Genomic DNA, 6,152 nt, shown 5'->3' with positions numbered 1-6,152 from the left:
ATTGATGATAAGCTAAAACTAAAAGCATAATACCGTTGAATAATATAATATACAATTCAAATTATGTGTGCGGGGTTGGGTACCCGCAACTGCGGGTTTGGGATACCCGATGCGGGTATGGGGTTACCCGTTTAACTATACGGGTCGGGATTGGGTAGTATAATATTGAAGTTTTCGGGTACCCGCTTCGACACCCCTAAATGTACTTACCTAAGTTGTCTTTATATAATTTCTGATATCCAAGAGATAATCATGAAAAGTATTTCATTTTCAAATTGATGCGTGGAAAACCATGGTGGTTCAGAAAGTCTTGGTTGCAATTAAGGTAGGTTTTGAATTAACCAATAATTGAAATTGATTATTTTGGTTTTGATTCCTGATTTAAAATATTGTCGATTATATAATTGGTCAGTTTAAGCGAAATAACTAATGAAATTGAATATTTAATTAAATATTAAAAATTATATACTACAATCAAAGTTTGTGTTTTTAGGAATTATTGCTCTTTTTAATTAAGAAAATTTAGTTTTAAAAATTAGGGATGTCAATGTAGCCCGCAATCTGTGGGCCGACACGAATAGCCTGCCAAATTTACAGGGTTAGGGCTAAAAATTTCTAGCCCGATAAAATTACAGCCCGATTAGCCAGCATCCAATTAACTCGCAACCCGTTAGGACCAAACCCGAAAACCCGATGGGCTGGCCCGGAAACCCGATAAAATTTCTATCGTTCTATTTGTATGACTTTAATTCGACACTTCATTGGTTATTTTATAATACATAGATTATTAAAAAAATAAGTTTCAATTTTATATATTATATTTTTATTATCATAATAATAGATATATAAATTAGAAACTTCAAATTCACTAAAAATATATTTAAATTTCTAAAACATGCTTTAAAAAATCTTGATGTTTACTCCCTCCGTCCTACATTTATGGGTAATGCTATGCGGCCACATTATGGCTGGCCATAAAATGGCACTTTAGTAAATTTAGATATCGTAGATATTAATGATTTATATATCTCATTTAATGCCCTAATAACTTTACACTATTACCCTCTCTATTTAATTGTTGTTTTTTTTTTATAATTTAACTTCTCTAATCCGATTGTAACATTTCTTTTTTAGATTTATTCTTTGCGAATTATTTTACACTGATTTTTTAATTTATGATTAAAATTTTATTTTTTTAAAAAAATGTATATTATTATACAATACTAAAGTTGAAGTCAATAATAATTTATAAATTGTGATACTATATATTATCACATTATATTTTAATATTATCGATACGTGCTATATAATATTAAGAGCTATTATTGTTTTATACTCCACATAACTAAATATTATTAGTTACTATTACTAATGACATATACTACAGTATTAGTTACATAAGCTTAGTACTTTTACTTTACTTTCATAAATCAGGGACAGATCTACTCGATGTGTGTAGGGGGCAATTGCCCACCTCAATTTATTTTATGTATACTAATTTGTTATGTAATTTTAAAAAAAAAATTCTTTATAAATGCCTCACTTTAAATTTTAAGTTTCTTTTTTATATATATTTATTTTTGTCCTTGTTGAACTAAATTCTTGGCTCCGCCCCTATCATAAATAATAATGACAATGATGATAGTTTAAATTAGTCACCTATATTCACAATGAGCTGCTAGCCGAGGATGATGATTGAATTACTTATCAAATTAATAAGTAACTTTAATTTGTCAAAACAAATACTTAACTCTATATTTTATGTAGTAGTATAATTTAAGGTTATATTCTATTTTAATTATTTTATTCTAAAAAATTATAATCTCATAATAATTTGAATTAACTTGGAGTAATAAACTGTATAATTACCACATCATTTTTTATTAAAAAAAAAAAACATAATATCATCGTACCTGATTATTATATCTTACTAAAATGGTTACTAAAAATAAATTAATAATAAAAGAAAATAAAACCGATGAATTTATGAACTATAATAATTAAAAATATTTAAAGTATGCAACTAAACGTATATACATATATATTATCAAATTACCTGATTATTATATCTTATTCAATTTTAAATAAAACCTCATCGTATTTCATATACTCCATATTATCAAAGTACTCTTACATTTCAAGTAAAAGGGTACAATTGTCTTAACATGTTTGTTGTTTTTGAGGTATAACTAATTATGTTGAATTAGCATTAATTACACTGATTTTTTATTAATATTTGAAGTGTGTGGCTGGCCACATTATGGCCATTTAGCATCACTCTACATTTATAGTCACATTTAGTTATGACACGGGTTTTAAGGAATTGGTGGAGTGTGTAATTAATGAAGTGGGAGGTGGAGTATGTAATAAATGAAGTGAGATGGTGAAGTGAGTAATAAATGAAGTGAGTTGGTTGAAGGTGCGTCTCTTTTTGACTTTTTGATTTTTGTTTTGGTTTATTTTAATGTAGATAATGACATTTGGGTGTAATTTTAGTGAATAATGGGGTAAAATTTTATGTCCAAATATTGAAAATTCTAAATGTGACTCTAAATGTGGGATGGAATTTTATGGCAAAATGTGACTATAAAACTGGGACGGAGGGAGTATGTTTTATTTTACATAAATCTCAAATATTAGTATTTGATCATGCTTATGTTTGAGTTTAACCATATATCTCAAATTTATCATATTTAAATATTTTACATTTTATAAATATAACTAATTTTTATCATTATTTATTGGATTGATCGTATGTTATTTTATCGGTAGCAACCTGATTAACCCGTTGGGCTAGCCCGAAATCCGAGCTTTTAGGGTTAGGGTTGAACTTTTATAACCTAAAAAAAATCACAACCCGATTAGCATGCACCCGATTGACCTGCAACCCGAATAGGGTTGGCCCGAAACCCGGGGGCTGGCCTGATTGACATCCCTACTAAAAATATAGCAACCTTACAAAAAAGAAGCCCAATCCAAAAGTCCAACCGGTAAAGCCCAATCTGATCACAGAGCATCAATATGATCCTATAAAGGCAAATTCAATCCCCAAAAACTCCCACCAGCATTGTCAGGGTTTAGTTCCGTCTCTGCTCGAAAATCCCCAAATCCGAATCGAAGAGGTTAAAGTGACGGCGACGCCGCTGTCCGCCTTGACTCAGCCACAGCGGCTCCGTCTTGGCCCTCATTTTTGTACCACCTCCTCTATTCATTTCTAGGGTTTTGTGAATTAGACATTTTTTGTAGTTCAAAAGAAATGGCGCCTAAATTGTCAAAGAGCGACAGGAAGCTAGCATACGACCAGAAATTGTGCCAATTTATCGATGAGTACACTCAGATTCTGGTGGTGTTTGCCGACAACGTCGGTTCAACCCAGCTCCAGAACATCAGGAAAGGCCTGAGAGGCGATTCCGTGGTTCTCATGGGGAAGAACACTATGATGAAGCGATCTGTCCGCATCCACGCTGAGAAGACCGGGAACCAGGCTATTCTCAACCTGATCCCTCTCCTTGGTGTGAGTTTTTTTATTCCTACGATTGACATTTCTTATGTTTTTATTTTTTTTGTCATTTTTTATTTAGAAATACATCAAATCTCTTAATTTTTACTACTTTTTTAAAGGGTAACGTTGGATTGATCTTCACCAAGGGTGATTTGAAGGAAGTCAGTGAGGAGGTTGCCAAATACAAGGTGAGCTAATTAGACTATTTGAAATTTTATATTTTGGCACACGCTTATGCTGATTTGTATTTCTTCCCGAGTTTAAATGAATATATTAGTAATCGCATAATTTTTAATATTGTCTTATAGTACTATATTTGAATATTATAGTCTGAAGTAAGGATTGGAATTGGTATTTGATTGATAAAGAAATTTAGTTGTATATGCTTGTTCCGTTGTGATTTTACATTATTCTGCCTAATTATTTTCATTTCCATGTTCTATTTCATTGAGAACTCATGCATTACTTGATTTTGGGATTAAATTAATTTGCTTGACGTAGTAATTGCTGTGATCTAGTTAAATTTGGTGAATAAAGATCGAGAGTTCTATATCTTGACCTGTAACAGTTGATGCTGTAAGTTTGGTGAAGTTCGATGCATGCATAGTTGATAGATAGATAGTGGACACAAGTGGTGATACAATATGATATATAACAATAGTTTTCCATATAATATATATACCCCTTCCATTTTTTCCTAAAAATAGGAACTTTTGGAATGGCATGGGTTTTAATACGAAATTGGTTAAGTAAGAGAGATAGAAAGAAAAAATTTGATAGTGGAATATGGGTCCCCACTTCATAGAGAGAAAGAACTTACTTAAAATGGAGTGATGCTAATTTTAGGTAACAACTCAAAAAGTAAAGAGTTTCTATTTTTAGGAAATGGGGCGAGTATATAAGATGTTGCTTCCATGTTCTTTTTATCATCCGAATGTAGTTTTTTTCTGATTATAATTTTCACCTACAGGTTGGAGCACCTGCTCGTGTTGGTTTGGTTGCTCCAATTGATGTCGTTGTCACTCCTGGTAACACTGGTCTCGACCCATCGCAGACTTCTTTCTTCCAGGTATTTGGAATAGAATTTTTGTTATTGCTGTAGTCCTTTCTTGACTACTTGTTGGTGCTAATGTGTTAATATATGGATCCAGGTTCTGAACATCCCTACCAAGATTAACAAGGGTACTGTAGAAATCATTACCCCTGTTGAGCTTATCAAGAAGGGCGACAAAGTGGGTTCGTCTGAAGCTGCCTTGCTTGCAAAGCTAGGGATCCGTCCCTTCTCATATGGTCTCATTGTCACCTCTGTGTATGACAACGGAACTGTTTTCAGTCCGGAGGTGCTTGATATGACTGAGGAGGACCTTATTGAGAAGTTTGCCCTTGGTGTTTCCATGGTTACATCGCTTTCCCTGGCCATCTCCTACCCAACACTTGTAGCTGCACCACACATGTTTATCAATGCATACAAGAATGCTTTGGCCATTGCAGTTGAAACTGATTATTCATTCCCTAGCTGATAAGGTCAAGGAATTCCTTGCTGATCCGAGCAAGTTTGTTGTTGAGGCTGCTCCTGCTGCTGAGGCTGGTGGTGCTGCTCCTGCTGCTGCCAAGGAAGAGGAGAAGAAGGATGAGCCAGAGGAGGAGTCTGATGATGACATGGGTCTTGGTCTCTTCGATTAAGTTGTGCCAAGTCTGCTGCTCTTTAATTTATCTTCTCTCTCTCTTTTAATGAACTTGTTACCTTGTTTTTCCCTGTTGCTGGAACCTCTATATTGCTTATTTCCTTAAATACAGTTTTTTGGTAATGTTATTATGTTTGTTATGGAGTAGTACTAATGTAAGTTAAGTGGCCAGGGTCTATTATACTACCCATTCTGACCTAAAAAAAATACTCCATAAAAATATAGATATATTCATTTATGAAAAGTTATTATAATTTATTACCCTTATAATTGAATATAAATGAATTGGAAAAATCACTAAAAATATTTGAATCCTAAAACTTGTAAAATCATTCATTGTAGTGATCGATCTTGATATTCGATGTCATGATCCATTATAATCTATATTTATTTGTTAAATAATTCAACAATTGAAAGATTTATTAGTATAGGAGTATATTTTTACACTATTAGTAGTTACTCACGTTCAAATTTAAGCATATAACCCGTTAAATTCTTTAATGTTATACATTTTATACTATGACAAATTAAGTTTTATTATTGTGTATTGGAATGTTAATATTGTTTGCAACTCGATAAACATGTTAGACTAGCTTGAACACAAACGTTTAGGATTAGGGTTGAAAATTTCAAACACCATTAAAATTAGAGTAGTTGTACCCAATTAACCCGCAATTAGAGTAGGGTTTACTAATTTGGCTGGTCTGATTGACATTCCTATTTGCTTCTAATAATGTAATGACAATTATATACGTACTATATTAATTATTACCTGATAAGTATACAATTCTACAGAAATATGAAACGTTCAATAACTCATTCGTTATCAAGATTTGCTCTTCCCGTGTGCATTACTAGATACAAGGCATGGGACTTCATCCAAGTCTTTACAAGATGGACTACCTAGGAACGGAAAGTCAAAAAGTAGATTCGTTGGGCTGCCTCTCACTTTCCGATAGATAGGG

General features: G+C 32.5%; 1 pseudogene across 1 annotated transcript; it reads left to right on the top strand.

Moving 5' to 3' along the window:
* Window positions 1-3,051: 3,051 nt before the first annotated feature.
* On the top strand, window positions 3,052-5,315 carry LOC125224381 (large ribosomal subunit protein uL10-like; annotated as a pseudogene). The gene is made up of 4 exons (XR_016135911.1): window positions 3,052-3,514; window positions 3,622-3,690; window positions 4,473-4,571; window positions 4,654-5,315. The product of XR_016135911.1 is annotated as a large ribosomal subunit protein uL10-like (transcript).
* The last annotated feature ends 837 nt before the right edge of the window (window positions 5,316-6,152 follow it).

This window comes from Salvia hispanica, chromosome 1 (assembly GCF_029641045.1).
Source record: "Salvia hispanica isolate PSC_SH4W2 chromosome 1, Shi_PSC_v1, whole genome shotgun sequence".
Lineage (NCBI taxonomy): Eukaryota > Viridiplantae > Streptophyta > Magnoliopsida > Lamiales > Lamiaceae > Salvia > Salvia hispanica.
Note: the sequence above shows the minus strand (reverse complement) of the source record. Positions and strands in the feature narration are given on the sequence as shown.